Source organism: Eubalaena glacialis, chromosome 6 (assembly GCF_028564815.1).
Source record: "Eubalaena glacialis isolate mEubGla1 chromosome 6, mEubGla1.1.hap2.+ XY, whole genome shotgun sequence".
Classification (NCBI taxonomy): Eukaryota; Metazoa; Chordata; class Mammalia; order Artiodactyla; family Balaenidae; genus Eubalaena; species Eubalaena glacialis.
In genome coordinates, this window is record NC_083721.1 from 64,852,231 (window position 1) to 64,871,601 (window position 19,371).

The following is a 19,371-nucleotide window of genomic DNA, read 5'->3' on the forward strand; positions in this document are numbered from 1 at the left end:
CTCATTTCAGATGAGAGAGGTCAAAATAATCAAGGTTTGATGGCAAGAGACAAATGAAATGTATTTCTATTTTTGCTTCACAACATCTGTTAGATGGATAAACTATTTCCTCCACCAAGTCTCCAGACACATGAAAAAAAGGGCATTTAAAAACTATATTCTACTCCTTATTTTCCTGATTCTTAAAGGCATTGGAACAAAGTTCTAAGAGAGTTGACTTGGGGTGCAAAATCAGAAATCTTTGTATTTGCACTAAAATCATATTTTAAAAATTTTTGTTAAAGCCTGATATCATACACGAACATGCAAAGATCACAACTGTACAGCTTCATGCATTTTCACAAACTTGACACACTTATGTAGACAGTACCAGATCTAGAAACAGAATGACATCATCACTCAGAAGCAAGCCTCCCCGCATCTTTCCTTCCAGTCATTATGCCCTGCTTCTGACTTCTACTGGCATTTTATCTTTTATGTACTAAGATAAACGGAATCTGGGGGATTTTTTGCTCAACATTATGTTGCAAGATTTATTCATACTATTGCATGTAGTTGTAGATTGTTCTCATTGCTTCATAGTATTCTATTGTGTGAATATAACCCAACTTATTAAAAATTACATTTTAAATGTATATATTTGACAAAAAGAGCCCTAGAATTTTTGAATGGGGGTTGTATAACTGAATATAATACAAACACATGAATGTTTTAAAAATTAAAATCCTATTTTTAAACACAAGAGGGTTAGGGAGAATCCACGAACACAACCCCTTCTAATCAAACCACATGTAAAAAAATGATTCAGAGGGGCAGAGTCAAGATGGCACTGTGGGAAGATGCCAAGTTAGCATCTCCCCACAACTAGGGTGGCTGCCAGACGCTGGTGGGAAACCCTGATGCCCAAGGAGACAGGAGGAACCCCCAAGTGAACTAGTAGGACGTGGGGGTACTGAGGGGGGAGAAGTGGAGGCCGGACAGCATCAGCGCCCCTGAGGCCGGGGAGATCAGGAGAGGCAGGTGGGAGGGCCCATCTGGGAGGAGCGGGAGAGAGGCGGAGGGCATCTGCCCCACCCACTCGGGCCAAGGGAGCCTGCTGAGCTCCCAGGCTGGTCCCCTGCCCTCCAAGGTTCCCCCTCCCTCAGCCGCATTGGTCCTGGGGGCATAAGGGGGAGGCTGGGGAGATCAGAAGAGGCAGGCAGGAGGGGCCTTCCGGGACTGGAGGAGCAGGAGAGGAGAGGAGGGCGTTTACCCTGCCCACTTGAGCCCAGGAAGCCTGCTGGGCGCCCAGGTGAGGTCTCCGGTCCCCTGAGACCAAGGGTGGAGGGCACACCTGGGCCCCTTCTGGTCCTTGAGCCTAAGCCCCACACCCCACAGCCCCCAGGGCCTTTTCCAGCCCTGTGGGTCCTGAGCATAGGCCCCACCTACTGCCCAAACCTCACCCTTGCTCAGGCCCCGCCCTCCACAGCCAAGGCCTCCCCTCTTTATTTCTTTTCTTTTCTCTCCTCCTCTTTTTTACTATTGTGGTACTGTTGTACCTCCTGGTTGTTGTTTCATCTATTTTTTTATTTTTATATTCTTCCCAACATATCTATTAGTTTCCCAGTCTAATTTTTTTACTTAGTTATTATTCCCTTATTTTTCTTTTTTTTTGCCACCCCATGCGGCTTGAGGGATCTTGGTTCACGAGATGGGGGTTGGACTGAAGCTCCTGTGGTGGGAGCTCCGAGTCCAAACCACTGGACTAACAGAGAACCTCAGACCCCAGGGAATATTCATCGGAGTGAGGTCTCATGGAGGTCCTCATCTCAGCACCAAGACCCAGCTCGACCCAACAACCTACAAACTCCAGTGTAGGAAGCCTCAGGCCAAACAACAAGTAAGACAGGAACACAATCCCACTCATTAAAAAAAAAAAAAAAAAAAAAGAGATAGCAAAAAAATATGTCACAGGTGAAGGAGCAAGGTAAAAACCTACAAGACCAAATAAATGAAGAGGAAATAGCCAATCAACCTGAAAAATAACTCAGAGTAATGATAGTAAAGATGATCCAGAATCTTGGAAATAGAATGGGAAAACACAAGAAATGTTTAACGAAGATCTAGAAGAAATAAAGAACAAACAAACAGAGAAGAACAACACAATAACTGAAATGAAAAATACACTAGAAGGAATCAATAACAGAATAACTGAGCCAGAAGAATGAATAAGTGAGCTGGAAGACAAAACGGTGGAAATAACTGCCAAGGAGTAGAATAAAGAAAAAAGAACGAAAAGAATTGAAGACAATCTCAGAGACCTCTAGGACAAGACTAAATGCACCAACATTCGAATTATAGGGGTCCTAGAAGAAGAAGAGAAAAAGAAAGGGACTGAGAAAATATTTGAACAGATTATAGTCAAAAAATTCCCTAACATGGGAAAGGAAATAGCCACCCAAGTCCAGGAAGCACAGAGAGTCCCAGGCAGGATAAACCCGAGGAGAAACACACCAAGACACATACTAATCAAACTAACAAAAATCAAATTCAAAAAAAAATATCAAAAGCACCAAGGGAAAAACAAAAAATAACATACAAAGGAATCCCCATAAGGTTAGCAGCTGATTTTTCAGCAGAAACTCTGCAGGCCAGATGGGAGTGGCAGGACATACTTAAAGTGACGAAAGGGAAAAACCTACAACCAAGATTAGTCTACCCAGCAAGGATCTCATTCAGATTCAACAGAGAAATCAAAAGCTTTTCAGACAAGCAAAAGCTAAGAAAATTCAGCACCACCAAACCAGCTTTACAACAAAAGCCAAAGAAACTTCTCTAGGTGGGAAACACAAGAGAAGAAAAAGACCCACAAAAACAAACCCAAAACAATTAAGAAAATGGTAATAGGAACATACATATCAATAATAACCTTGAATGTAAATGGATTAAATGCCCCAACCAAAAAAACACAGACTGGTTGAATGGATACAAAGAAAAGACCCGCATATATGCTGTCTACAAAGACCCACTTCAGACCTAGGGACACATACAGACTGAAAGTGAAGGGATGGAAAAAGATATTCCATGCAAATGGGAATCAAGAGAAAGGTGGAGTAGCGATACTCATATCAGATAAAAAAGAATATAAAATAAGGACTGTTACAAGAGATAAGGATGGACACTACATAATGATCAAGAGATCAATCCAAGAAGATATAATAATTATAAATGTTTATGCACCCAACATCGGAGCACTTCAATACATAAGGCAAATGCTAACAACCATGAAAGGAGAAATCAACAGTAACACAATAATAGTAGGGGACTTTAACACCCTGCTTACACCACTGGACAGATCATCCAAAATGAAAATAAATAAGGAAACACAAGCTTTAAATGACACAATAGACCAGATAGATTTAATTGATATTTATAGGACATTCCACCCAAAAGTGACAGAATACACTTTCTTCTCAAGTGCACATGAGACTAGATATCAATCACAGGAAAAAAAACTGTAAAAAATACAAACACATGGAGGCTAAATAATACGCTACTAAATAACCAAGAGATCACTGAAGAAATCAAAGAGGAAATCAAAAAATGCCTAGAAACAAATGACAATGAAAACACAACAACCCAAAACCTATGGGATGCAGCAAAAGTAGTTCTAAGAGGAACGTTTATAGCAATTCAATCTTACCTCAAGAAACAAGAAAAATCTCAAATAAATAATCTAACCGTACACTTAAAACAACTAGAGAAAGAAGAACAAAGAAAACCCAAAGTCAGTAGAAGGAAAGAAATCACAAAGATCAGATCAGAAATAAATGAAATAGAAAAAAAGAAAACAATAGAAAAGATCAATAAAACTAAAAGTTGGTTCTTTGAGAAGATAAACAAAATTGATAAACCCTTAGCCAGACTCATCAAGAATAAAAGGGAGAGGACGCAAATCAATAAAATTAGATATGAAAAAGGAGAAATCACAACTGACACCGAAGAAATACAAAGGATTATAAAAGACTACTACAAACAACTCTATGCCAATAAAATGGACAACCACGAAGAAATGGACAAATTCTTGGAAAGGTACAATTTTCCAAGACTGAACCAGGAAGAAATAGAAAATATAAACAGACTTATCACAAGAAATGAAATTGAAACTGCAATTAAAAACTTTCCAACAAACAAAAGTCCAGGACCAGATGGCTTCACAGATGAATTCTATCAAACATTTAGAGAAGAGCTACCACTGACCTTTCTCAAACTCTTCCAAAATATTGCAGAGGGAGAAACACTCCCAAATTCATTCTACGATGCCACCATCACCCTGATACCAAAACCAGAAAAAGATATCACAAAAAAAGAAAATTATAGACCAATATCACTGATGAACATAAATGTAAAAATCCTGAACAAAATACAGCAAACAGAATCCAACAACACATTAAAAGGACCATACACCATGGTCAAGTGGGATTTATCCCAGGGATGCAACAATTCTTCAATATACGCAAATCAATCAATGTGATAAACCATATTAACAAATTGAAGGATAAAAACCATATGATCATCTCAATAGATGCAGAAAAAGCTTTTGACAAAATTCAGCACCCATTTATGATAAAAACTCTGCAGAAAATGGGCAGAGAGGGAACCTACCTCACCATAATAAAGGCCACTTATGACAAACCCACAGCAAGTATCATACTCAATTGTGAAAATATGAAAGCATTTCCACTAAGATCAGGAACAAGACAAGGATGTCCACTCTTGCCACTCTTATTCAATATAGTTTTGGAAGTCCTAGCCATGGCAATCAGAGAAGAAAAGAAATAAAAGCAATACAAATTGGAAAAGAAGAAACAACACTGTCACTGTTTGCAGATGACATGATCCTATACATAGAAAATCCTAAAGATGCCACCAGAAAACTACTAGAACTAATCAATGAATATGGTAAGGTTGCAGGATACAAAATTAATGCAAAGAAATCTCTGGCATTCCTATACATCAACAACGAAAAATCAGAAAGAGAATTGAGGAAACACTCCCATTTACCATCACAACAAAAAGAATAAAATACCTAGGAATAAACCTGCCTAAGGAGGCAAAAGATTGTACTCAGAAAACTATAAAACACTGATGAAAGAAATCAAAGATGACAAAAAAAGATGGAGAAATATACCATGTTCTTGGATTGGAAGAATCAGTATTGTGAAAATGACTATACTATCCAAAGCAATCTACAGATTCAATGCTATCCCTATCAAACTACCAATGGCATTCTTCACAGAATTAGGACCAAAAATTTTGCAATTCGTATGGAAACACAAAAGACCCTGAATAGCCAAAATAATCTTGAGAAAGAATAATGGAGCTGGAAGAATCAGGCTCCCCGACTTCAAAGTATACCACAAAGCTACAGCAATCAAGACAGTATCATACTGGCACAAAAACAGAAATATTGATCAATGGTACAGGATAGAATGCCCAGAGATAAACCCATGCACATAGGGGCACCTAATTTATGACAAAGGAGGCAAGAACATACAATGGAGAAAAGACAGCCTCTTCAATAAGTGGTGCTGGGAAAACTGGACAGTTACATGTAAAAGAATGAAATTAGAATGCTACCTAACACCATACACAAAAATTAAACTCCAAATGGATTAAAGACCTAAATGTAAGACCAGACACTATAAAACTCTTAGAGGAAAACAGGAAAAACACTCTTTGACATTAACCACAGCAAGATCTTTTTTGACCCATCTTCTACAGTAATGGAAATAAAAACAAAAATAAACAAATGGGACCTAATGAAACTTGAAAGCTTTTGCACAGCAAAGGAAACCATAAAGAAGATGAAAAGACAACCCTCAGAATGGGAGAAAATATTTGCAAATGGAACAACAGACAAAGGATTAATCTCCAAAATATACAAACAGCTCATGGAGCTCAATATCAAAAAAACAAACAACCCAATTAAAAAATGGGCAGAAGGGGCTTCCCTGGTGGACAGGCTTCCTTGTCATCTGCACTTCCTTCAGTGGTTATGAATCTGCCTGCCAATGCAGGGGACATGGGTTTGAGCCCTGGTCCGGGAAGATCCCACATGCCGTGGAGCAACTAAGCCCGTGCACCACAACTACTGAGCCCACGTGCCACAACTACTGAAGCTCGCATGCCTAGAGCCCGTGCTCCACAACAAGAGAAGCCACCACAATGAGAAGCCTGCACACCACAACAAAGAGTAGCCCCCGCTCGCCGCAACTAGAGAAAGCCCGCGTGCAGCAATGAAGACCCAATGTAGCCAAAAATAAATAAAATAAAATAAATAAATTTATAAAAAAAAAATGGGCAGAAGACCTAAATAGACATTTCACCAAGGAAGACATACAGATGGCCAAGAGGCACGTGAAAAGATGCTCAATATCACTAATTATTAGAAAAACACAAGTCAAAACTACAATGAGGTATCACCTCACGCTGGTCAGAATGGCCATTATCAAAAAATCTAGAAACAATAAATGCTGGAAAGGGTGTGGTGAAAAGGGAACCCTCCTGCACTGCTGGTGGGAATGTAAATTGATACAACCACTAGGGAAAATAGTATGGATGTTCCTTAAGAAAACTAAAAATAGAACTACCATATGACCCAGCAATCCCACTACTGGGCATATACCCTTAGAAAGTCATAATTCAAAAAGAGACATGTACCACAATGTTTACTGCAGCAGTATTTACAATAGCCAGGACATGGAACCAACCTAAGTGTTCATCGACAGATGAATGGATAAAGAAGATGTGGCACATATAGACAATGGAATACTACTCAGTCATAAAAAGAAACAAAATTGAGTTATTTGTAGTGAGGTGGATGGACCTAGAGTCTGTCATACAGAGTGAAGTAAGTCAGAAAGAGAAAAACAAATACTGTATGCTAATGCACATATATGGAATCTAAAAAAACAGCACTGATGAACCTAGTTGCAGGGCAGGAATAAAGAGGTAGACGTAAGAATGGACTTGAGGACATGGGGTGGGAGGGGGAAGCTGGGGCGAAGTGAGAGTAGCATCGACATATATACACTACCGAATGTAAAATAGATAGCTAGTAAGAAGCAGCCGCATAGCACAGGGAGATCGGCTCAGTGCTTTGTGATGACCTAGAGGGGTGGGATAGGGAGGACGGGAGGGAGGCTCACGAGGGAGGGGATATGGGGACATATGTATGCATATGGCTGATTCACTTTGTTGTACAACAGAAACTAAAACAGTATTGTGAAGCAATTATACTCCAATAAAGATCTATTTAAAAAAATGATTCAATACTCAATGCCAATTAAGAGACTTTAATTAAAATCTGTAAACACTGTGAAATGAGCTCTAAGTGTGATAAGCTATATCAAGTTTTCTTTGCTAAATAAATGAACAATGGCATGGATATTAGTGGAAGTGATAAATATTAATTGATAGTTAAGTTGTTGATAATAATGAAAAAAAAGTTCAGAATCATGAATTCGACCTCAGGAAGGGAAGCCCATCAAAGTCAGTTAATATCTAAATTAGATATGTCCTTAAAAATAAAAAGCAGCTTTGGTCTATAAGAGGTCATAATAATTCAAATTAATGACTACTGAAATATTTCCATAGCAGAGATCCTGCTTTAATTTGGCTTATTATATATTATAAACTACTTATTTATAATCAGGAGTTGAATTTCTATACTATGAATATGCTAAAAATCCTTAAAAGCCATTATCTTGAAGAACTTATAAAAGGTCCCCTGATAATCTTGTTTATAGTATTAATTTTATAAACCCTTATTCATTCATTCATTCATTCATTCATTCATTTTAATGCTCTTGTCACCAAATTCAAACTAGAGCTCTGAACGAATGAAATGTGAGACACACCTTTGCCAAATCTTTCATATTTTCGTTCGATCTTTATGATATTTGGGGCATTTTTCCAAAGGAAAAGCCTCTTGACCTTCCCTCCACCAACACCACACACCCACACAGAAGCACTATATCTGAAGTGGCTGGGCTCAACTGAGAGTCCATGGCTATTTCTGCAGAATCTCCACCCATTTCCCACTCTTCATCTTGCCACACCTTGTATATATCCTGCCACCTTAATTGCCTTTGATATTTCCTGCATTTATTCTACAGTGTATCTCCATAAAAATCATCCTTCCCCTGTTATATTTTCACAGAGAAGATGAAAAATGAGTCTCTGCCAGTAATCATCCACCTCACAACTGTTAGAACAGAATCAAGAGTCTAAAGCATTTCCAAGAGCTGAGTGTCTTTATTATCACAAACACACAACTGGAACTATAAATTCAGCAAATGCAGAGAGTATATATTAATTCTATTTTGTATGAGGTTTTGCAGCAATAGCATTGCCTCTCAACAGACAACAAAATGTCCAATAGCATGTAGCTAACAAAGAACTTGGTCACATGGGGTGTGTTTGTCAATGGCATTAGTAAGGCTTCTGTACCCATTAGGCACAACAGTGCAGGAGAAGAATAAATAAATAGTTGTATGCCCAGGGTTACTAGACTTCAAGTGAGTAGTACAAAAAATGAGTTTTATCAATCGGACAGCTAATGACTTGAGGGGATTTTCAGGAGTAGATATTTGCTATGGGTGAAAAATTCAATTCAGTTGCTGGAAATTTACCATATATAAAATACCATGGGCATTGCAAAAAAAAAAGAAAGTCAACCATGTCCACAGTTGATTACACTGTGGTGAGGTTTATATTTTGGTGTAAACTATAACTCGCACCAAAACTTTGACTGAGAAATACATAACAGTAGGGAAAACCATTTCTAATTCTAAAGCATGGCACCTTTAAACTTGAATCCTGAGATGCTGTGATTTCTGATGAAGCAAATTTATGCATTTTAACTATGGCATTTACTGGAAGTGCTCATTGAGAAGAGTATTAAAGGAAGCTCAAAAGTCTTTTGTAGACATGTGTCCAGAACACAATTACACTGGCAGCAACAATCAGATAATGAAGGAAGAGGAAAATGAAAAAAGATTTTCAGTTCGAAAGGCATTTCATAATCACAGGAGGCTTTAGGTAATGGCCTGGCCGTAAAATGGTCCAAAAGTAACAGCAAAGGGAAATTGTTGCTCTTTGTTTAGCTTTCTGAAGTTCAGTTTATGTGAAAAGGAAAGTCGTTGGTTTGGAGGTAGGAAAAAAATATACCATCTCACCTAGGTCCACATTTAAAATATTTCTAGAAGAGGAACAATGACTCTTTAGAATGCCTTCAGCTCAGCTTGAAGCTGCCACTAATGGCATAGCAAACAGAAAATGAAAAAAAGCTTCTGTGTCACTGAACCTGGGGCTTTGGTGACTTCATGCTTCCAATCAGGGGAACCAGCGGAGCCACAGTCCAGCCAGGTAAGTTGGAGTCAGGTGGGAGAAAGGAGGAAGGGCAGTGAAAGAGGAGAGGTCAAAGCAGTGGGTATATGGTCCTGGAGGAGTGCTCTGGTGGCTGGACAGACCCTAGAGATTTGGCTAAGGGGTCCTCCCTGCTGTAGTTCAAGCTCACAAATGATAAAATGCACTGAATTTCTGGAAATCATGTTCAGTTTCCACCTGTGTTCCTGATCCCATCCCCCACATCCTCTGTGAGCTTCTCCTATCAATAACTCTTTCCAGGACTTCCCTGGCAGTCCAGTGGTTAAGAATCCGTACTTCCAATGCAAGGGGCACAGGTTCCACCCCTGGTCTGGGAACTAAGATCCCACATGCCACGTGGTGTGGGCAAAAATAAACAAACAAACAAATAAATAAATAAATAACACAACATTGTTAAAAAAAGATAAAATAGCTCTCTCCCTCTTGCATCTTCAGTCTCTCAGGTTGTGCCAGCCACTTCCTTCTGCCTGTAGGTTGCACTGATCTCAAAAGGAAGAATGAAAACTATTTTCTTAACTCCCAATTCTTCTCCAAGCAGGAGTCTAGGGCAGTGCACAAGGGCTGAAGTCTTGGGTGCCTGGGCTAGTTATGGAAGTCAAGGGATGGAGTGGAGTGAAGCATGGTGGTTGGACCTAATACACAGGCTGCACAAAATGGAACCAAGGTGATGATTCTGGGGACAAAATGAACAATGAACCACATACAGAGAGTCCCATCAAGGCAGAAAAACATAAAAAGAGGACAATGAAACAGGATAAAATTCTCTGGAACTTCAGATAGAAAGCAAATTTTAGAAAGTCCTGAAACTGCTGGGAACTATCTATAGGCTCATTTTTTTAATGAAGATGCAGCTCATTTGGTGTGTACTTGAATTGCCATCTCATTTCTGCCATCCTCTTTACCACCAAACCAAAAAAAAAAAAAAGATTTACAGATAGCTCTCTTTTCATTTCCAGTCAAACACCTATAAACCTTCAACTAGTATCTCTTCAATTTTCCTTTGAGATTGCATTTTTCAAAGTCACTGGCAATTCCATAGTAGCCAAATCCTTTCTTAGCTCTCATGCCCTTTAATTTTTTGGCAACATTCAATTATAATCACATTGCCCCTTTCTCCACATGCCCTTTTCTTCTCATGAAAAACCCACACTACCTTGGTTTTCTGTCTCTCTCTCTGATCACTTCTTCTCGACCTTCACAGAAAGAAAGAAAGAATAGGTGAAAGAGAAAAAAAAAGGAAAAAAAAGCAGAGCACACACCTATGAGCTTGCTTTAGGACCTAAAATGATTAGTTCATACTCTTACATGTTGAATTGGATTACTCTGACTGCTCTGTTGAGAAAAACTGCAGGGAGTCAAGAGTTAAAGCAGTATATTTAAAATAGATAACCAACAAGGACCTGTAAAAAGATAAATATAAAATTTTAAAAAAGAGTTGAAGCAGAGAACTCCATTAGGAAGCCTCTGCAGTACTACAGACAAATGCTCACACTTGCTCAGATAAAGATGGCAGCAGTCAAAGTAGAGAAAGATGGTCAAATTCTGGATATAATTTGAAGACAGAGCAACAGGATATGGTGGTATCTCTCACAGGTGAGGGGTGAAGGGAAGGGATCCTGAAATTTGGGGGTTATACAGTTGGAAGAATGGGTTTGCCCCCAACTAAGATGGAGAGTCATACGGAAGGATATGGTCTGAGGAGAAGATCAGTAGTTCAGATTATGATAGTTTAAGTTTGAGGTGTTTATTAGATATTCCAGCAGGATATTAAGTATGTACTGAACTATCAATATATAAATCTGGACTTCAAAAAGAAGTCCATATTGGGGATTGAAATTTGGGATTTATTGGCATTTCGATGGACATATGAGCCAGACAGCAAATGTCAGCATAGTAAGATCCTGGAAGAGTTATTTCATATGATACCAATAAATATTTATCAAGCACCTCCCATATGCCAATCTCTGTGCTAGGCACCTTCAAGTATTTTATCTCACAGAATCCTCATGCAAACCCTGTGATGATGCTTTACGTAAGAAAAGAAATGATAAGGAAACCGATTCTTGAAGAGGTGAACTAATTTTTCTTAAGAACCAAGCTAGCAGATTGTAAAGCAAAGATTCACACCAGTGTTTGCCCTACCACCTTATTTTTATCACTCTGGGGGGATCTATGTGCTAATCCTCATAGGGCTCATAAATCCTGGGTATTTGCCCCTCAGATCTGTATCAGAGGATGAGGACTACATTTAGCCCCATGTGACCACAGAACCCTATAGATGATATGCTGCAGGAGAGTTCTGATTTCAGTGGGCCTGAAACCCCCATGGCATGGTTATAGGGCCTCTCCCCATTTGATGTGAATATCCTGCCTGTTCTCAAAGTGCTGTGAGGTGCACCAGGAAACACATCTCCCTCAGCTGCACCCACTCAGGCTCACTTCATGGCTACAAGCTGCTCAACTCCTCGGAGGCTCTGGTGCCTCAACATTTCTGCAAATGGCTCCTCATCAGCCTCTTATCTTGAGCTTTGGAGGTCCTTTTTTCCCTTATTTTCTTTTTTTAAAAGTTTATTTGAACTGAGAAGGAAGCACTGTCATTAAAAGAAGTAGATACAGCCCGCGCTCCACAACTAGAGAGAGCCCGCATGCCTCAGCGAAGATCCCGCGTGCCACAACTAAGACCCGACGCAGCCATGAAAATAAATAAATAAATAAAATAAATATTTAAAAAAGAAAAAAAGAAGCAGATAAAACTTAAAATGATGGAGACAGAAGGGAGGGGGGTAGAGAGGAAGAGCATGAGGCAGCCTGACCTTAGTACCAGGACAAAGGAAGGCAATGCCAGTTGGCTCTTTTGGAAAGGAAATTTGCCATTTGGTTTCTTTTGATGCCTTCATTTTCTGCTTCACTGAAATACTTCTGATCATGGAGACAGAATATGAACTTTAGACTCTCCCATGTGGTCTATCATTTTAGTGTCTCTGACCTGGAGGCACACCTACCTTTTCCTCTGAACTCTTGGAACCTGGCTTCCAAGCTCCAGTGTAGCCTTCATCTACCTCTTATCGCTTACCCTCATTCCCAATTCCTCATTCCTAATTCCCTATTATATAAACCCCTGAGCCTGGCATAATTTTCTAATTGTTGTCTACATGCACGTCTTTTCCCCCACTAGCTTCTAAGTTCTTCAAAGACAGGACCCTGCCTTAACTTCTCTGGGTCTCCCAGTACATAACCCAATGCCTGGCCCTCAGTACGTGTTTCAATCATACCTGGTGACTTGTCTCACTTCATTACCTTCTGTGGGTGCTGACATGGCCATGCACTGTGGCTTATACAGTCCACAAGTACCGTAGACTCTGGGACACAGACTGACAACAGAAGTTACCCTCTGCAGCTAAAAGGAGAAGCAGCAGCCCTTCTGGCTCACTGCCTTTTCCTGAAGCCCCAAGGGCTTAGCTCTGCCCCACCAGGATTCGTACTGAGCTTCCCTCTGACCTTGACGCAGACCTACCTGCTTCTCTTCACAACCTCTGCTGTCCACCTGGTACTAGAAGGGACTATCATTGTCAACTGTCTAATCTGCATATCACCTTTTGCTGGTGCTTTATATACATTTTTCAATTCATCTTCATGACAAACCCTTCTCTGCAGAAGAGGAAACTGAAGCTTGGAGAGGATAAACCATTTCCCAAGATCCCACAGGGAACAAGTAGTAAGTTAAGGAATAGAATCCAGGTCTGTCTGCCTCTGAGCCTTTCCCCTCTCCTGAATTCACACTGACCTTTACTATTTAAGCTGACAGAACAAAATGAAAAACAAATTCTACGTCCCTTGTATTCTACTTTCATCATATGTTCTCCTTAACTAGCTTCAGTGATCACACTTATTCTGAGTTTTTCTTCCATATGTTTGATTCCTGTTTGAAATCGTATCCCCCTCCTCCTCTTCCTCCACTTGCCTCTCAAACAGTGGGATATACCAGAGTTCTCCGAGTCCTTATCTCTTTTCACCTTATGGGAAGGTCATCCTTGGTAATGCCATTTGCTACCAGAGATGCAACTCCCACCTATGTGCTGGTCTTCCCCTTTGTCATGAATTCTACACCTTCCTACTGGACCTCTAACTTGGATGTTTCACAAATATCTCAAACTGCGAATATCCACAGCTAAATTAAATGTCTTTCTCTCCAAGTGTGAGTAGTCCCTCCTACAGTGCTTTAAATTTCTGTCAAAAACATCTTCATCCACCCAGTCATCTAAGTTGGGAAATCTTGGAGAAATTGATCCGTGCCTGCCTCTCTCTTCCTCACCAATCCAATCAGCCACCGAGTCCTCTCCACACTACTTCTCAAATGTCTCTTACCTTCCTTTCTCCTGCAATTTGTAATTTGTCTTTGTGCATTCCACTCTGCATTCTTTTTTGCCTGGACTTCCCTCCTCCTATTCTTCACTCTTAGAACAAATCTTAAAACATCCTTCAAAGCCCAGCTCCAATTTCATTTCTATGATAGTGTCCCTAACCCATCTGAGTGAAATTAATTACTCCCTCCCTTTTGCTTCTCTATATTTTTTTCATACAGCCATTATAGCACACATTACATTCTGCCAGAGTTAATTTTTGAGGGGTCTGATTCTCCAGCTAGATTGCTGGCTTCTTGAAGGCAACAGCTGCATCTTTTTCATCTCTGAAGCCCATACGTTCAACACAGTACTGGGCATGTAATAGCCTCTCAGAAATGTTTGCTGAATTAAACTTAATTTAAATGATACATAATGAGGAAAATAATATTTCATATAAAGAACTGACAAAACTCACTTTACAGAGAACTGTCTAGAGTCACATCTATTCCAAAAATGAGATGCTTCAACAGCCACAGTGCAAAAGGAAATAATTAGGTCTGTCATACACACAATCTTATGTTCTATACTTCCAAAATGACTTCAAAAGAGAGAGTTTTGCACAGAACCGTTTGTATTGAGCAGGATGTTGCTTTCCCTCCAGTGAGCATGGTAGAAAAAAAATTAAGCCTCCAGAGTACAATTTGTTCTTACAGAGGAATATAGCTGGGAATCCCTGCAGCAACTGTTAGGTGGGCTACAGACACGTTGACATAATCTATAACCTGTAAGACTTGCTTGTCCCCAGGGATGTCATTCCTGATATGTAGTTGTAGATTGTTGCTTAGAAATCTGTAATGGAGACTGGCTTAGAGGTTTGCATGGAATATCTCACTGAGTGACTAATGATCTCCAAAGCCCAGATGCTTGTCACATCTGCCTTTTCTTGGGACTGTGGGTTATTATACTTACAAGTTTTCAGCCTCAATGAAAGAATTCTAGCCAGGCAGGTGAGAGGCTTTGAAATGTGACTATATTTTAAACAATGTCTTTCTTTTATTCTTCTTTAAAATTTTTATTGGAGTATAGTTGATTTACAATGTTGTGTTAGTTTTAGGTGTACAGCAAAGTGAATCATTTGTACATATACATATATTCACCCTTTTTTAGATTCTTTTCTCATGTAGGCCATTACAGAGTACTGAGTAGAGTTCCCTGTGCCATACAGTAGGTCCTTATTAGCTATCTATTTTATATATAGTAGTGTGTACATGTCAGTCTCAATCTCCCAATTTATCCCACAAAAATGTCTTTCTAATAATAACCATCAAAGCATTAAAAATGAGATAATGCATGTGTAAAATCATACATAAATGCTACGCAAATTATTATTTATTATAAAATTTCTATTTATAACTCTGACTTGTGTTTCATCTTGATTGTTGCAGTAAAGTTTGTATATTTATTCTTTTATTATCTCAGCCACTACCGTGTCCTACAATTTTTGCTTCACATCTGTATCTAGGTTTTTGGTCTAGAAAGAGTAGACAGATCTCTTAATCCCTAGCTGAGGGCTCTCTGCAAAGACCCAATGCTTTTCGATTTCATTGTCATCTCAGATATGACCAATTATATCACATTAATCTTTACCAAATCCTGGTCAGAGGGAAGGAAGAACAAAGCACTTCCTTTCAAGGTCATGGATAGACAATGCAGAAAATCCAGGAATAGAACTCAGATCTCTGGGCGCCCAATCTAGTGCTTTCACATACATTTTGAACAATGAAATAAGAAGAATAAAGACATATGTCAAGGCCAATGGGAGATGAGACGTCAAAGGGGTGTGTGCAAAGGGAATCAAATGAGAGCTGAAAATAGAAAGAGTTGATGAGGAAAGCAATAAAAGCCAGCCGCTCGCAGGAGGCCTTAGCTTTGCAGGGCAATCTCACTGGTCAATCCACCAGTGGTGCTTGAATGCTGGTAAAAGATGATTAAAGGAAGGAAGTTTCAGTTGTGCAAAGAACTCAACTGGAAGACATAATAGATTTTAAATCCTAAAGTGAATTTGAAATCAGCCCTTTTTTTTTTTTTTTTTTCAAGCACAGAGGGAATCTGATTGAGCGAACATCTTAGCTTGTAGCCCAGCCAGGAGTTCACAAGACCCTGAGAAAACCTTCCGCCTGCCTCTCCCCAGGCCTCTGAGGGTCGCACGGGCTCCACAGCTGACAGCAGAGGCTGCTGGAATATGAAGAGAGGTGCCAAGGCTGTCAGCATCGGCCCAGTTAGGGAGACTTGTGTCCATTCACTGTCTCAGCTTAAGGGGCCTTTGTGGGCAACGGAGATTCGCAGTGCGAATTTCAATAGGATCTTTAAATCTCTCAGAGATTTTTCTCCTTTCCAAGGCATTTCCCAGTGCCACTTGTAGATTGACAGCTCCACAGGTATCTCGCTAAGATAGCAGTTCCTTTCTTATTCCCTACTGTACCTAGGGGTTTGTCTCCTAAAGGTTTAGGTTTATATGTATATTTTTACATTTTATTTTGATGGATCTTCTTTTCTAACTGGCATCAGCCTTAAATTAAAATGAATCAGACCCTGGTACTATACAGAAATATTGTTTTTATAGGCTTCTCAAAGTAGGATGTATTAAAAAAAAAAAAAAAAGACATAAGTTTCTGGGGCTTGTGTTGCCACAGTAACCCATTTAGACCCAAGGTAAAGAACGGGGATGGGGGGTGACTAAGAGACCACCTAGACACGCTTCCCTCAACCATAAAACCTCAGACGGAATTAGATTCCTGCTGCTTTTGTGGTTTTAAGATGTAGAACAAGGAGAAGATAGGTGGATGGGCAGATTTGTGTGTCACCCTTTTACTGTACAAGGCAGAGGTGAATTACAAATAGGCACAAAAGTGCTCCAGTGTATTTCACAGAATTATCAAATATTAGAGTTTGGAACACACGAGGCTGAAAGAAGTTAAGTGTCTAAGTCATCAAGTGAGGGTACCTCTGGGACAGGGGATAAACTATCTTGCCTCTCCACCAAATAAGACAGTTGTGTTCCAAACCCAAAAGGAGCACTTTCTCTTTTCAGCAGCTACAATTTCCTTGAAGAGATACTGACCCAGTGGAATGGCAACGCCATTTAGAATGAAAAACTCAACAGCAGTAAATGAATATAATGATACTCAGGCATAATAAACTCTCTCTGAAGAAGGAAGTAGAAACTGAAAGCGAAATTATTTGCTTAATTTTTTCTTTCACCTGTATAGATATGCCCTATGCAATAGGAAAGGAGCAAAGTTCCACATTATCCCTTTTCATTCTCCTTGATGTAGCTAACTATGGGCGCTGAAGCTGACAAAAATGTGTCTCAGGTCATTAGATCTGTATGGTAACTATGAAGAAATCCCTTTGTAGTCTCCCACCAAGCTGGAAGCCACCCCCCAACCCCTAATCTGCAACAGGGATGTTCTGTTTCTCTTTAATGCCATCACCTGCTTATAGCCCTTGATGGGGTTCTATGCTTGAACTGCATGTCTAGTCTATTATTCTGCAAATATACTGCGAGCCCCAAACAAGAGCCACATGTATAATTTAAAATTTCCTAGTAACCACACTAAGAAGAGGTAAAAACAAGTAAATTAATTTTCATAAACCAATTGTATTTAACCCAATGCCTATATTATTTCAATGCAACTTGACCGGAAGTTTTTATTTAGTATCACTTCGCCATAGACCACAGAAGTGAAGAAAATGGCTCCAAAACAAACAAACAAACACTGTTAAAATATCTTTTGGCACCAAGGACCTAGAAAAAAAAGGAGAACCCCAAAGTGGGCTTTTCTAGACTTTTTCCATTAACATATAAACAGGTGTGGATTTATCAGACTAGCTAGTTATATGGAGGTGTTGAAATGTGAGGCAGAAATAAAAGTGGGATATAACCAATGCAAATATATATTTATATGTCTAATCAATGGAAAAATATTAGTGAGGTAGTTTAAATCTTTCATACTAAGTCCTAGAAATCTGGTGTGCATTTTTTACAACGGCAGCGCATCTCATTTTAGACTAGTCACATTTCAAGTGTTCAGTAGGCACACGTGTCAAGTGGCTACCATATTGGGCAGCAGAGATGTAGAAAGTGAGAACAAGTCTGTGGTGTTGAGAGGAAGAGAAAAGAAGGATGAACTTTTCTCCCTCCCACTACCCTAAACTTGTCTTCTCTCAGCTTTACATATAGATGACCTACTTCAAATCACAACAGAAGTTAATTTACCATGTCATTAGCAGTTCCTATTCATCCAATTTTGTTTCTCTAAACATGAATATATGCAATACAAAACTAAACTTTAAATCTAGAATATGATACACACACATATACACACAGAGCTTCTTTTCTTAAAACCTAGATTATTTACTTATTTGCTGTTTTGCTTGCATAATCAGTTAATTACCTTAGTTTCTACTCGACATCTTCTCTGGAACAAGGTGAGGTATAAATAAACAATAACTTTATTTTTGTATCTCATTTTCTCCCTACAGTCACAGCATTTACATAAAAAGTCTATCCACCCAGTGAAATATTTCATCAGAATGTGGACACCCTGTTTTATCAGAGGAAATTTTTTAGCCAAACTACCTTGTGACCTTTTGTTGTTGAGTCATATATTAATAATATGAGAAGTTATAAGCAGAAAATTTGAATCAGTGGATAAAGAATGCCTAAAGCATCAGACTCAGGCTCACAGTCTCACTACCTCGGGCCTAAGTGTGAGGGAGGCAGTTTGTCTTCTGTGCTAATGCTTTTTTTTTTTTTTTTTTCAGTGCCCATTTCCCATTTTTATTTCTGCCTCATGTTTCAACACCTCCATATAACTAGCTAATCTGATAAATCCACTCCCCGTTTATGTGTTAATGGAAAGAGTCGAGAAAAGCCCATTTTGGGGCTCTCTCTTTCTTTCTAGGTCCTCAGTGCCAAAAGATATGTTAACAGTGTTTGTTGTGGAGCCATCTTCTTCAATTCTGTGGTCTATGGAGCAGTGATGCTAAATGAAAACTTCTGGTCAAGAAGAGGGAAAGGTAGCATCAGGGACAGTCTTGTGTGAACAGTGTGTGTGTGTGTGTTTGTGCGTGTGTCTGGTGTGGTTGTTTCACCAAATCTCCGTAAGAATGTCAAATGTGACTAGTTTTATTTTATGTAGGATGTTCACAAGCTCTGAATCATTACATTTAACTCAGTTGCTGAGACAAGAGTAATTTATTTGCTTCATATGTCTTTAACCCATAAATAAAAAAGGGAATATTTTGCAATAATGCATGAATAGCCCCCAATTTGTAAAATAATTCTTATAAATACCATCATAGAAGTTGTTTACTTGGAATGTGGCTCTAGAGTTTCCCAAAGAAGTAATTTTATAAGAACATAATTGGTAATAATTACTATTCATTGAGTTCCAACATATGCACAACATGTTATCTCTTTCGTCACAACAATACTGAAGGAAATTATTATCTTCATGTTATAGATGAGAAAAGTTAACATTAAAAAACTTACTCAAGGCTGCAGGACCAAAAATTGACAGGATCAGCATTT